General features: G+C 40.5%; 1 long non-coding RNA gene across 1 annotated transcript; it reads left to right on the top strand.

Annotated features, from left to right (window-relative positions):
- Window positions 1-3,567: 3,567 nt before the first annotated feature.
- LOC129656321 (uncharacterized) lies at window positions 3,568-6,285 on the top strand. The gene is made up of 3 exons (XR_008716325.1): window positions 3,568-3,743; window positions 4,105-4,342; window positions 4,440-6,285. It is a non-coding gene; the product is annotated as an uncharacterized LOC129656321 (long non-coding RNA).
- The last annotated feature ends 8,941 nt before the right edge of the window (window positions 6,286-15,226 follow it).

Genomic DNA, 15,226 nt, shown 5'->3' with positions numbered 1-15,226 from the left:
CCTAGAGAATCCCAGGGACAGAGGAGCCTAGTGGGATGCCATCTATGGGGTCACACAGAGTAGGACACAACTGAAGCTACTTAGCAGCAGCAGCAGCAGCAGGTCACTGAACGTCTTTTTTTTTTTATTTGGAGAGTTATTCATCTTCCAAATCCCCTAATAGAAGCCATATTTTTCTCAGCCTTCCTTGCAGCTAGGACACAAGTATATGACTTTGGTTTCACCTGTCAGACTCATCTTCACTAAGCGTTGAGTAAGAAACTTGTGACTTGTAGAACAGGGTACTGTGGAATCTAACATCAGCAGTAACATCTGGTTTTCAAAGAGATCAACAGCAAGGAGTCTCATGGTCGCATCTAACGCCTTGCATCAGCAGAGTTGGTCTTGGGCTGCCCGGTCCATGCCCAGACAGGCCACCATGATGTCACTACTGAACTAGTTCTACAATATGATTTTGAGTGTTGCTCTTGAATGCAGTCACCCCTGGAAGTTCTCCAAGCTTTCTAACATACTCTCTTGAATTTCTTTTCTGTTTAACTTGCCAGGATTGGTTTTTGTTGTTTGCAATGAAGAGCTCTGACTGACACACCTGGCCTACCCTGAAATCTCCAAAACTTCTTTTTTTTGTTATCTCCCACCAGCCACGCCATCTATACTCACACAAGCAGAAAAGCTGCTCCCAGTTCTTAGCTCCCATAACACCCTGTGCTGTACCACCTCTAGTGATCTCATCCACTCTTTACTACCTGGTTCTGATTCATTAGAAAAGGTTTTTCTCAGCCTGTAGAAAGAAAGGAAACCAGAGGCTCTAAATAGTTGAGAGATTTGTCCAAGGTCATCTTGCTAACATCTGACAGTGCTGGAACAAATTAAACTAATGGTTAAAATTGGGGCATGCCTACATGTCAGGCACTGTGATCAGTGTTTTGCATAATACAGTGAATAGTCACCACAACTCTGTGAAATGGGTTTTACATTACTTCGTTTTTCTCGTTTATTTATTTGGATGCCCCAGGTCTTAGTTGTGGCACACAGGATCTTTTGTTGTGGCATGTGGGATCTAGTTCCCTGACTGGGGAACAAACTCTATTTTTTCAGCTGATGACAATAGTAATAATAATAACTCAAGAGAAGTGACATCATTTTCAAGGGCACACAACCAGGAGCACTGAAGTCAGGATCCAAACTGAGGGAGTCTTAACTCCAAGCTCATGCTCTTAACAATTGTCTCTGTGTGCCTCAGGCTCTCTGACTTAGCATCACGCTATTGCCTCCGTCAGTTTTGCACGAAAGACTAAAGTACCTACTTACTTTCATAATGTTAACTTTACTCTGTGCCTGTTGGATCATCCCATGCCTTTTGCTAAAAGCTGATTAGGATCATGCTTTTTTAGTTTTCCAGTGGACAGGAGATACTTGCTCCCAATCATCACAATCCTTTAGCAATCAAAGACCTCCACTTTCAAAAAGATCAGAACTAGTACCCAGAATGGAACCCACAACCATCAGACAAGCTGCTTGCTTCATGGAACTGGACTCTGCAACACATGATATTTATTCATTATTTGATTTCCTTAATTTATTAATTCATTCATTAAATATTCATGAAGAACCCATCATGTGCCAGACATGGTGTGGCATTTCTAGGTCTGTATAATCTGTTAGACACTATCAGAGCAGTTTCCAAAACCCATGAGCTTTTCACGCATTCGTGGAAATATTTGAGAGCTGAAAATAATTAATATCATCTCAATAATACAAAGATTGCAAAATTAAATCAACAAGCATCTACTTGAAAGTCTACAAAGTATAGCCTTATGTCAACCTGTCAACTGCCTTTCAACACAACTCTTACATGGTCATTAAAAAATCATATTTAATGTGGCAGTGGCATAATATATTTGATTTTAAACAAAACAGACCTCTAAAACTAACAGTATCTTAAACCTATGAAGGTCAGGAAACAACTCCGAGGTGCTAGGAAACAAAGATGCGTAAGACTTAATTTCTGGCTTCAAGGGAGACTAACCTTATGTTTTGTTTGTTTACTTGTCTATTTTTGTGTTCTAATCATGAGTTCCCTGAAGGCAAGGATTTTGTCCTCTGTTTTCTTGTTAAACTTTATATTCATTGAACCTACAACAGGGCTACATTTAGAATAGTATCTAACATGTTGGCTATACAAATACAATCAAGTTAGTGCTGTGATCTATACTCTAAATTTTAAACAACCCACAAAGACATTGAAGTCATTTTCTTACATCCTCTTGCAAGTCCACAGAAACACACACACACACACACACAAATGCCCACTAACTTCCATGGGTGGAAGGAAAGGACAAAACCAACATTAGTAAGTGGCTACAAAGCACCAGCTATCCAGCCACTGTGCTAGGTACTTTTATGCATCAAATATGCAGCATGTAAATATTCCCCCGCAGTGGGCATTGCAGATTAACTAGGAATCTGCAAGCAGTTTTTCTTGACCTGCCTATGCTTTTCCCAACTTCTGTTTGTGATCCCTTTTAAATATCCTCTTGCATGCCAAGTACAAGACGCATGGTCATAAAGGAGAGTGAGAATTTCAGGCAGATTATAAAACCAGCAGGCAGTAGTCACCAGAAGAGGGGCTAAATTTCTTGAAATTCAATCTGCTGCTCACATAAATGAAATGTTTATCTCTTCCACACTTATCATCAGTTCATTCGGATTCCTGGACCAATCTTTCACTTCAGGGAGCTTTAATGGCTTTCATTTATGCGAGCTCAAGCCTGCCACTTCTGAACTGGCTGTCCACCACCAGGCACCCTTAGCTTTCCTCATTCTTATGGAGCCGAAATATTTCCATGGTCCAGAGAAATCACACTGTGGGGAGCTGCATTCCTCTCGTGTCAGCATTCCACGGACTGAAAGTGATTATTTCAGAGGGATGGACTTAAAGCTGCTTAATGCCCAGGAGAAGATAAAGAGGAATGTGAAGGTCTTGGGGACATGGGAAAAGGGTCTATAAGGCCTGAGTCCATCTGCACCATTCCAGATTTGACCCACATAACACCACAGAATTAGTTCAAGAAATACAGTTTTAAGAAACAGTTGTTTAGCATTACATAAACATGAATTTAAGTGTACTACTGAGGGCTTTTGCTTCCTTGACTTGAAGTTTAATTTTTTAAATTTAGCACTCATTGGCACTAATTATGATGCCAGGCACTGTGTTAAAGAGATTTCTGTTCATTATCTCGATTGAGCCCATCGACATGCCTATGCAGGAGGTAGGAATATCCCCATTTACTAATTAGAAAACTAAGGCTCAGGAAAGTAAGGTGACTTGCCCAAAGTCACACATCTTGTAAATTAATGGATGGGAACCCAGTTTGTCTTTTTCCAATGACTTGCTTTTAACACTTAAGAAATATTATTGAGCCCCCTTGTAGGGCCAGCGGGAACAACAGACACGTAAACTCGTATGTTCCAGAGAGTGTGTATAACTCCTGTAGAGGAGATATAAAGAGGGTTCTGAGGCAGAACGAGGGGAGATTGGAGGGAAGAGACAGAGGAGCTTCACAGAGGAGGGAGCAGCTGATCTGGACTTAATGCTGGGGTTTGAGTTTTCCAGTCACAGGAAAAGGAAATGGCATTAAAGGGAGAGGGCAGACAATGTGCAGTCAATCTGAACATGGGGAAAGGAACTGGAATGTTTGGAGAAGGGATGAGGTTGGGCATGAAGATGGCTTAGATCCAAGGTAAGTGAGGAAGTCTCATAGGCAGGAGGCGGGAGAGCTAAACAGAGTAGTTTGATTACTTCTATTAAAAAGGGATTCACTCACAGCTTCCTTTGAAGACAGAGCCTTCCCAAGGAATGCTAAATCGTGGTGATTTAGCATAAGGAGAGGTGGTAGGGGAGGGGACAGTGGCTGGTAGAGGAGAGATGAAAGAGGAAGGACCAGTAAGGAAGCCAGAGTCCAGGTGACTAATAGTAAGTCCTGAACTAAGGCACTAAGGTAGCTACCACGGAGACAGAAGGATGGGAAAGCTTTGGGAAGTGGTACTTAAATGGCAGTGTATTTTTCTTTTAATTGCCTGGGAAACGATCTAAAATTACAGATTCTGAGACCACCCCCAAGACAATAGAATTCCCTTTATCTGGAGTAGGACCCTGAAACCTGCATTTTAACAAGAATCCCAGGAGATTCTGATGCAAGAATGTGTGGATGTGAGCTACTTGTAGCAAGCGTGGTGATGGATTGGGTGTGAGGGTGATGGAAAGGGAAGAGTCGCGTTTATGTCACCCTTTCCTGACATTGTTCCCCACTTCTCCTGACCACTGCCTGATTGTCTTCTGGTAAGTGCCATTTCCCCACTCTCTACCCATGTGGTTTGCGTAGAGCCCCATGTGACCAGGGCTGTGCTAATCAGTTCCTCACTCCTTACTCATTCAGGGATTGGCAGGTGACCCAATCAGAGCCAATTCTGCATCTGCTGGGAAAAAAAGCGAGTAATATTTGTCAGTGGCCTTGAACCTGGCAGGGAAGATGCTACAGCTGCTTCACCCAGGTAGAGCCTGAGAATAACGCCAAGAGAAGACAGATGCGAGAAACGGAGAGAAACAAAATTCTATTGTTGTTGTTTGGGTCCTGAATTCGGCCATGTCTAAAGCCACTATACCCCTAAACTTTTCATTGCACACACCTATCACTTATCTGCTGTTGTTGTGTTCTACTTACACCATACTGTGTTCAGTTTTCTATCACGAACAAAAGAAAAACACTGCTGCTCACTTTAAGAAAATCTGATATATAAAAACCTTACCTTACAAATCAGATAAATGAAGAGCTGATTACTTCTATTAAAAAGGGATTCACTCACAGCTTCTTTTGAAGAGAGAGCCTCCCCAAGGTATGAAGCGTAGAATTTGATTTATTAAATTTGATTTACACATGACCTTTTCAGGAGGACAATCTTAAATGCAAAGTAAGAGCTGCTCTGCCAGGATAATTGCTCTCAAAGCCACTCCAGTGTGACTTTCAGGGGCCAGTGAGGGTGGTTCCCCCAAGCACTGGCTTTCTGCCTTACCTTTGGGGTCCAAATTGGATTTCACAGCTCCATGGTTCCCACAGCTGTAAAACCAAACCCACCTACATCAGGACCCAATCTAACAATCACACAAGTCTGATCTGATGTACAAGTTGTTCCCAAGTATAACCTGATGGTATTTGTATTGTTCTTCTTAGACTCCCAGTAGAAAAACTCAAAACATGGTTCCTTAATGTATTAATTAATATATTCATTATTCTTTATCAGCAGCACATATGGAGAGGCTTCCTGTTAAGGCATGTGTTTCTCATATTGACAGTGAATGCACCACTGGGGTTTCTAATTCTATAAGCAGATGATCCCCTGCTGTCAGGGAGAAAAGAAATTCTGCAAAGCCCCAGCTCAGTGTTTAGAGCAAAGTTAAAGATGTTTTCAGCATCTACAGGGGCCACTTCTTAAGCCAGGGATTGGCCTCACTCTTCTCTGCACACTCACGGCCCAGCACACGGTAGAGAATGATTGCACGGCTCTGCATTGGATGATTCAAGGATTAGATCACTATCTGGAGACATCTGAAAAGGAGACAGAGTCAGTTTCTAACGGGGGGAATGTCATTCCTCTCTGGAAACTCCTTTGTTCTGAAACTCAGAGTGTTAGGATGAACAGCCCATCCCTCACCTGGGTTAGAAGTGACATCCCTGAGTCTGCAGCATAAAACTCCCTTCCAGATCCAGAAGTGCAATTTTCAGTTCCAGTTTTGAAATTATTCCCACTTTATTTCAGGAATTTTGTAAATGCCTTTATTTCCAACCTAGCAAGCCTTTTTATTTCCTCCTGAAATCCTTTATAGGAAGCAACTAAGCCTGATTTTTCTTTCCAGCCCAGGGCAGGTTCCTGGTTCCCTTTCCTGGTTCCCAAGTTCTCATTTTTCGCTCTAGCTTCTCCTGCTCCTACTGTAAGCCAGTCAGGTCTCACTCCCCCTCCCTCTCTTTTTGCTCTCTTGCTTCACCTTTGGAAAGAGCAGAGGGCTAAGCTAATCATACTCCTCAGTTCACAGCACATACCACCAGCATTTGCCTGTTTCAGGTTCTGTTGTTGCTAAATTTTGTTTCATTACTTTTCCCCTTTAACCTCTCTCATCAATTCCATGTCCCACAACCACTTACTGTACTGTGTTTGGTAAATGCCCTTGGTAATAAATGTGTCCATGAAAAATCTGTAATAGTGCTTCATGAATTAATTTAAGTGTATTTATGCTGTTTCCTTTTTTTTTTATCACTCTGGTTTATAGTTCTACTCATGTTGCTGTGTATATACCCATTTTATTGTTCTCACTTCTACACTATATTCCAAAAATGCATCTTCTATTTATTAATTTTTTTAGTGATGAGTATCTTTATTACCTAAAACTCCCTGCCACCACCAACAATGTCACTATGAAAATCTTTGTCCATGTTCCAAGTTGAACCTGTACCTGAAGTTTTCCAGGTGTATATACAAAAATGAGATTGCCACGTCACAGGGCATAATCACATTTAGCTCTGTTAAAACAACTCTAGAACTAGAACAGCTGCACCAGAATTGAAATCCTTTCTTTTGTTTCTCTTCCAATCATATACTAATGCTAAGTATCTTCATATACAATTCTCAATATTTACACTATTTTTCTTAAGTTTTTGTGATATACTTTGAGATAGATAGGGCAACTACATTCAGGGGAAATGAGGCTGCAATGCTGGGCTTAGTGATGTTTATACTAGAAATCAATAAGCTAGAAATTCAGTTCAGTCTATGTCCCAACATAATGTCCCAAACCCCTGAGATCAACCCTGGGGTTTGAGGGGCATCATGTATGCATGTGAGAGTTGGACTGTGAAGAAGGCTGAGCGCCGAAGAATTGATGCTTTTGAACTGTGGTGTTGGAGAAGACTCTTGAGAGTCCCTTGGACTGCAAGGAGATCCAACCAGTCCATTCTGAAGATCAGCCCTGGGATTTCTTTGGAAGGAATGATGCTAAAGCTGAAACTCCAGTACTTTGGCCACCTCATGCGAAGAGTTGACTCATTGGAAAAGACTCTGATGCTGGGAGGGATTGGGGGCAGGAGGGGAAGGGGACGACAGAGGAGGAGATGGTTGGATGGCATCACTGACTCGATGGACATGAGTCTCAGTGAACTCCAGGAGTTGGTGATGGACAGGGAGGCCTGGTGTGCTGCAATTCATGGGGTCGCAAAGAGTCGGACACGACTGAGCGACCGATCTGATCTGATCTGAGGAGGTAGAAAGGTCCATCTCTAGACCAGTGGTTTGCAACTCTAGGTTGTACAGTAGAATTACTTGAGGTGTATTTAAGAAATACTAATACAACGGCCAAGACATAGAAGCAACTTAAATGTCCAACAACAGATGAATGGATAAAGATGTGGCATACACACACACACACACACACACATACACACAATGGTCTATTACTCAGCCATAAAAAAGAATGACAAAATAACATCACTTGCAGCAACTAGATGGACCTAGAGATCATCATACTAAGTGAAGCAAATAAGAAAGAAAAAGACAAATGGCATATGACATCACTAATATGTGGAATCTAAAATATTCTATAACTGCTTACTTACAAAATGGAAAGAGACTCACAGACATAGAAAACAAACTTATAGTTACCAAAGGGGAAATAAGGTGGTGGAAGGATAAGCTAGGAGTTTGGGATTAGCAGAATATATAAAATAGATAAACAACAAGGTCCTACTGGATAGCACAGGAAACTATTATGTTCAATACCCTGTAATAAACCATAATGGAAAAGAATATGAAAAAGAACACACACACATATATAATATATATTATATATATAACCGAATCCCTTTGCTGTACACCAAGAAAGAGCACAACACTGTAAGTCAACAACATTTCAACTAAAAAATTTAAAAATTAATTTAAATTTTAAAAAGAAATGCCTCACTCAAGACCAGTTAAATTGTGTTCTCTGGGGTGGGACCTGCACAGGCATTTTAAGAGTTCCTGAGGTGTTTTGAGTATGCAGCCAGGACTAACAATCTTACCCAGGACTAATGACTGGGCTCAGGAGAGGAGCATCTATATTTTATCACTGGGCACATGGGTGTGATGATTTAGACACCTGATGGCAAAGAGGAAGTCCTGGAGGAAAAATACATAGAGACAGGATGAGAAAGGTGACTGTAACTACCACCATCCACTATTTACAAGAAGGATAACCCGACAGGAACCTGAAATCATGAGCTCTCAGCCTAGAGGGAACTGAATTACAAAGAATATTTTAATTCAGGTCTAATAATTAGAAACTCAAAACTTCCAAATGATGGAATAATTACAGAAATATGTGAAGCCCTAAGGCCATTAACAAGACTGCTACGGATCATTACCCAGGCCTAGTGAGTGCCCAGCTGACAAACCTGGTCCCCTGATGCCCTGTCCAAAGTGCTGAAGTCCACCATGTTCATTGCTGGCTCCTCTCTTGTCTGTAGGAAGCAGATTCCCAGGAGCACCCAGCACTGAACCAGCAAGCCCCCTGCAGAGTCAATTTCTCTCTGCAGTCTATAGGTAAATCCCTTACCACACTGATGTTCTCAAGCCACCAAGGAAGTTTAATCTCTAAACTAGCAGCAATGATGCTGACTCTGATTCTCTCCTGCAAGCCTGGTTTTCCTTCCAAATACATCTCAAAATAATCATAGTGTCCAATGATAAAAGCTGACTCTATTGCAAGGAGGAGAATATTTTAGAAGGGAGATTTTTTTAATTTATTTTTTTAATTGAAGGATAATTGCTTTACAGAATTTGTTGTTTTCTGTCAAACCTCAACATGAATCAGCCATAGGTATACATATACCCCCTCCTTTTTGAACCTCCCTCCCATCTCTTGTCCCATCCTACCCCTCTAGATTGATATAGAGCCCCTGTTTGGGTTTCCTGAGCCATACAGCAAATTCCCATTGGCTATCTATTTTATATATGGTAATGTAAGTTTCCATGTTACTCTTTCCATACATCTCACCCTCTCCTCCCCTCTCCCCATGTCCATAAGTCTATTCTCTATGTTTCTAGAAAGGAGATTATTAACATTGGCGTATCTACCATGATCAAGACAAGGTGCTAAGGAGTTTATACCTTTTATCATGCTTACAATTTACAAAAGCCCTGGTAATCTCTATTTTATGTATATAGTACCAAAAGCTCAGAGAGGTTAGGTGAGTTATCCAAGACAAATTATCTAAAAGAGAGGCACAGACATTATTCAAACCATATGTTCTCTGATTCCAAACCCCAAACTTAGTCTACATTGAGGAACATATAACTTGTTTCCAATTTATGCCCAGCCATAGTTTCCCCTGTGTTCCCTGAGTACATTCTACAGTTTTTATTATTCAGTAGATTCTTCTTGGTCCCTAATCTAAATCCTTCCCAGGATAATTTTAATATCCCAGGAAGATGGAAATGATCCAATGAGCATTATATATATATATATATATATATATATATATATATACAAATCTATGAACTGGTCAATTCAATTGAGAAGGGAAACCTCAGTCTACTACAGGTTGATCAAAACATTTAATTCCACTGATTTGGGCTATAAAACCTCATTCACTGAAGGCAGGCCTCTCCAGGAAAAGGAAATGCCTGGCTGTATGTTAAGGTGAATCTCTGAGTCCCTTTGTGAGCAAAGAAGGTATGGTTTTTCTCAGGGACTCCTCATGAACCCACGCTGTTGTTTGAATCTCAATAATGAAGAAATTTCAAGGCATTTGTGATTCTTTAAAGCAATAGCTCTTCAAGTGTCCCTGGTTCAGCAGAATCAGCATGGGAATTTGGTAACTATGTAAATTTCCAGGCCCCCTTCAGACTTACTGGACCAAAAACTCTTGGGGTGGATCCCTTTAATCTGTATTTTAACAGACCACACAAACACACACACACACACACACACACACACACATCTGAAAAAAAAACCTCCTTTTAAAACTGCTGTTCAAAAAACAAATGGTAAGTGTGAATGTGTACATATGTTTTAGCTGTGGAAGTTCAGGAAATTAGTTGCTTTGTCTGATTAGAGCCATCTAAAGACAAATAGAAAGCATACTATCATTGCGTTACATTTCTGCTTGAAAACCACACATGGTTAGCCATGCCCACTGTATTTAACCTGAATGCTTTGGCCTGGTTTTCCAAGCAATTTTGCCTGGCTGTATACCATCTATCTAGCTTTAACCCTTTCTCCTTCCCCTCAGGTACTGTGTTCTCTAGATTGAGATGTAAATATTTGGGTGGGGAGGGGTTGACAGAGAGAAGTGAAAGCAAAATATTATTTTTCTGAAGATTTTTTGTTTGTCAAGAAATAACACATTTCCTCCCAATTTTTTTACTCCTTTATAAGCTCTTACATCCCTAAATATACAAAACATGATCATTTTCTGAGCAGACAAAGTCATACATAATGCATTTTTATTGGCACCTTGAATAAAGACATGGCAGACATGAATATCAAGTGTGCAGATGAAAAAGCTGAGAAGAGCACTCACAATGGGTGAACAGGGAGCAAGAGAGCACCTGGCTGCTCTTGCAAAGCCAAAAAAGATTCAGCTGGAGCAACTGCACTCCATAGTCCTGGGAAGACTTGCAGATGCAGTCACTAAACCACTGTTCATTTTCTATGAGATATCAAGGAGAATAGGCGAGATGCCGATGACTGCAGATGGAGAAAAGTAGTTGATTTAGAAAAGGAGGAAAAGGTGAATTCTTCAAACAACCCACTAGTGAGAAGTTTTATGAATATTTTGGAGATATAGCAAAAAGCCTGGGAATCATTGTGGATTTACTAAACATAGGAACCAGCGATGTTTGGCTTGAAAGAGACTTAGTATGTAAGTTGGTCCTTAAATAGCTGTAGATCTGTTATATGAAGACAAACTTTATGCCGTGTGTCTACCTAGGGCTGCTGCTGCTGCTGCTGCTAAGTCGCTTCAGTCATGTCCGACTCTGTGTGACCCCATAGATGGAAGCCCACCAGGCTCCTCCATCCCTAGGATTCTCCAGGCAATGAGAGACCTCAGAGATCTCTGGTGACCTCAGAGATCACTAAGTTTTTTCATTCACCCATAGGTAGACATCAAAGCTGAGAGAGGTAATGTGACTTCAAACTGAAGTTTAGGGCTCCTGACTCCCGTCTCTTTTCATCATACTGAGCCACTCATAAAGAAGAAGTCATGAAAGATGAAACTCGTTTCCTATTTCACCAGAATCTACAAACTGGCTGAAGCTCTATAAAACCTGTAAATTTTATATAGATGTAAGTTATTATTATCATTCACAATATCGGGTTGCATTCTTAACTTCTTCCCACTCAACAGCTTTATGAAATGTCTGAAGAACTGCATTGATTTTCTGACAGTAAGTCATTGGGACAGACGATGAGTGTATTGGGGCAGCTTGAAAAATGAAGCACATCAGCTAACGTGATGAAATCTAACCAGATCAAGGTTAAGTCAGGCCTTAACACGCAAAGCCAATGGGCTATCATCCAAAGTTATGAGAAAGTGGGTTAAGTTATCTTAGAAGCTAATCTAAGTCCAGAGCTGCCAAAGATTAGTCTTCAGTTGTAATATTATGAAAATAGTATCAATGTAACAAGTGAGGCAATTGTCCCACTCCTGAGCCCAGTGCCCACCATGCCTCACTGTGGTTTTATATTCTGTTCTAGTCAGTACACTTCATCTAATGGGCACTTCTGCTCCAGTGAAGAGCAGCTGAAGAAACTAGAGCCACTGACTTGAATAAGAGAAGGCTACAAAGCGCTCTCACTCTTACCTGAGGAGTAAAAAGACCCTGTCTTAATCAGCTCAGCCGCCATTAAAAAAAAAAAAAAAAACACAGGCTGGGTGGCTTAAACAATGAAAATCTATTTTCTCACAGTTCTGGAGTCTAGAAATCCAAGATCAAGGTACCAGCAGGCTTGGTGTCTCCACTCCTTGGTTTGTGGATGGCCATCTCCTTGCTGTCTTCTCACAGGGGCTTTTTGTCTATGCATGCACTCCTGGTTTCTCTTCCTGTTTTTATAAGGAGACAACTCCTATCTGATTAGGGTCCTACCCTTCTGATCTTATTTAATGTTAAGAACCTCCTTAAAGACCCTATCGCCAAGTGTACTCATGGTGGTGTTAGGGTTTCAACATATGAATTTAGAGAGGGGATGTTATTCAGTTCGTTACTGACTGTTAAGTGGGAAAGAATTTTAGGCTCACTCTGGGATGTTCCAGAGAGCAAAACAAGGCCCATTAAATAACCAATTCGGGGCAATTTGTACTCAGAATAAGGAATATGTTTCTAGTAATTAGTCTTCTAAAATTTAAATGGCCTTCCTTGTGTGAGAGTGAGTTCTCGATCATTCAGTATTTTAGAAGGCACCATTCAGTTTCATGAATGCCTTAAGTAAATAATAATAATAATATGAAGGAGAAAAAGTTGCTTCAGATTTTTGGAAGCTGTTAAAAGAAATCAAGTATTGCACATAGCTCACTAACATCACACTTTTCTAAATCCCACACTCAAAACTTTTAAAATCTGATTCAGTGTTTGCAACTATTTCAGGAGTATCCTCACTCTCCCACAGAAATGCCCTACTTTTCCCATTACCACACATTTGTCAGCACTCTTCCCTCTTGCATCTATCAATCCTAATCCTGCCATGGCCCAGCTACAGTCTGTGAAAACTGCAAGCAAGGCTAGTATTTCCCCTCTCTGATTATCCACTGCTCATCCAACACTATTAATGTAGTCAGTTCTAACAGAAGTGAGTACTCTCAGAGACTGACGACAAGGAACCAGGATCTCTAAATCTTGCTGACTCTGCCAGATGTTTGTTAAGATGAAGCTCCAACTCCTCCAACAGGTACCTAATGCTGCCATAGGTTGGCGAGGGAAGCAAACGAAGGTTAGAAATCACCAAAATCATGGTCTTTGTTAATGACTCTGGACCTCATTTTGACCTTCTGATAAGTTCAGTTGGACCAAGGGCTGGTATAAGAAGCTATTTTTCTTACATAGGAGCAGCCTTTGGGCACCTGTACTAAAATAAATGAATGGTCTGATTTCACTAATAGACTCAGCAGGCACTTACTGTGCCGTGAGTGATTTTAAGTACTGAAGGTATAGCAGTGAACATGAGAGATCATGTCACCACTCTAAAACTCGCAATCTAGTAGGAAGAAGACAGTCAGGAAAACAATAGCACGATCTATATCAGATAGTAAAAAAGATGCTATGCAGAAAGGCAAAATAGAATGATGAGATAGAAACCAGATACCTAATTTATATTTAATGGATCTCTCTAAGTTGTTGACATTTAGACTAAAGTCAGAATGGAAGATGGAACTTGTCATGATAAGACAGGTGAACTCGTTCCAGGCAGAGGGAAGAGATATACAAATGCCCTTAAGTGGGAACCAGTTTGTCAATCTTGAGGAACAGAAATCAGACCAGTATGGAGAAAGCACAATGGAAAAGGAGAGAGATAAGTCACTCAGAAAGATAAGCAAAGTTCAAGTCACATGAAAATTTTGAAACCAAAATGTCAAATGTTGTTCTCATGCCATGGGAAGACAGAATTTTTAAAAGAAGGACTGACATGATCAAACGTGTGCTTTAAAGTTTTAAGTTACCTGTGGCGGATTCATGTTGATATATGGCAAAACCAATACAATATTGTAAAGTTAAAAAATAAAATAAAGTAAAGTTTTAAGTCTGACTACCATGGAGACTAGTTATGAGATGCTTGCAGAATCCAGGCAAGAAATGACAGAGGCTTGGAACAATGGGAGATAATGGAAATGGAGAGAAATAGATGAAAGGTAAAGTCTGCAGAACTTGTTTAGTAGTTGGATTTAGGGATAAAAGAAAGGAGTTAAGAATAACACTTCAATTTGGGACACAAACAACTGAGAGATATGCTGCCATTTTCTGATATAAGAAAGAAGAGAAAAGAAGAGAAAAGGTTTTAGGAGAATAACAGGAGTTCTATCTGAGGAAGTTTAGTTTGAAATGTCTTTGTTAGACAGCTATTTGGATAGGCAGGCAGTTGGATACAGGGATTTGGAGTTCTTGCAAAAGTACAGCACTCCAAGTAAAGATTTATAGGTCATAAGCATTTAGGTAAAATTTAAATCTAGAACTGAATGGGCTCACCTAGAGAGAGTATGTAAATATAAAAATGAAGAAACATATGTCTCTGATGTTCCAACATTAAAAAGCAGAATAAAGAACTAACCAAAGAAATCAAGGTATCATGGAAGGCAGCAAAAGAAAGTGATTCAAGGAAGAGAGATGATCAACTGTGTTAAATGTTGCTTAGAGGAAAAGATAAAAAGAACAAATAATGACCACTGAATTTTATTAATGACCTTTTCAAGCCCCATTGCAGTTGAGTGGTGAGGCAGCTGGGAGGTGCAGGTTGAAAGGAAGAGAAAATGAGGAATGGAGGCAGTGGTCATAATCAGCTCCTTCAGAGAAGCTTTCTGTAAAAGGAAACAGATAAATGGAGTATAGCTGGGAGAGACTGAGGTCAAATGATGGTTTTATAAATAACAGATGAGATGGAGAGGGAGAAAATCTACTCAAAGAGAGGAAAATACTCTGAATGTTATATCTCATCCTATATTTGAATCCTAATCTTGACTGTGTTCCTCACAGTCTAACTACTTAGGTAGACTCATGGAAAAGAAAGCTTTCTTGGTCTTTCTTGGTGGCTCAGTGGTGAAGAATCCATTTGCCAAAGCAGGAGACACAGGTTTGATCCCTGATCTGGGAAGATCCCACATGCCCTGGAGGAACTGAGACCCATGCCACAACTATTGAGCCTGTGCTCTAGAGCCTGGGGGCCGAACCTACTTAACCCATGTGCTGCAGCTGCTGAAGCCCACTCACCCTAGAGCCTGTGCTCCGCAACAAGAGAAGCCATTGGAATAAGAAATCCGTGCACTGCAACTAGAAAGTAAGCCCTGCTCGCTAGTTCAGAAAAGCCCTTGCAGCAACGAAGACCCAGTACAACCAAAAATAAACAAAGAAATTCTTAAAAAAAGAAATTTCCCAGTATGGGCACACATTTTTAAACAGGAGGCAGCTCCAAGTCCATCTTAGTGTACAA

The sequence above is a fragment of the Bubalus kerabau genome, chromosome 6 (genome assembly GCF_029407905.1).
Source record: "Bubalus kerabau isolate K-KA32 ecotype Philippines breed swamp buffalo chromosome 6, PCC_UOA_SB_1v2, whole genome shotgun sequence".
In the NCBI taxonomy this organism is placed as follows: domain Eukaryota; kingdom Metazoa; phylum Chordata; class Mammalia; order Artiodactyla; family Bovidae; genus Bubalus; species Bubalus kerabau.
The sequence above is the reverse complement of the archived record's forward strand: the minus strand, read 5'-3'. Positions and strand labels throughout refer to the sequence as shown.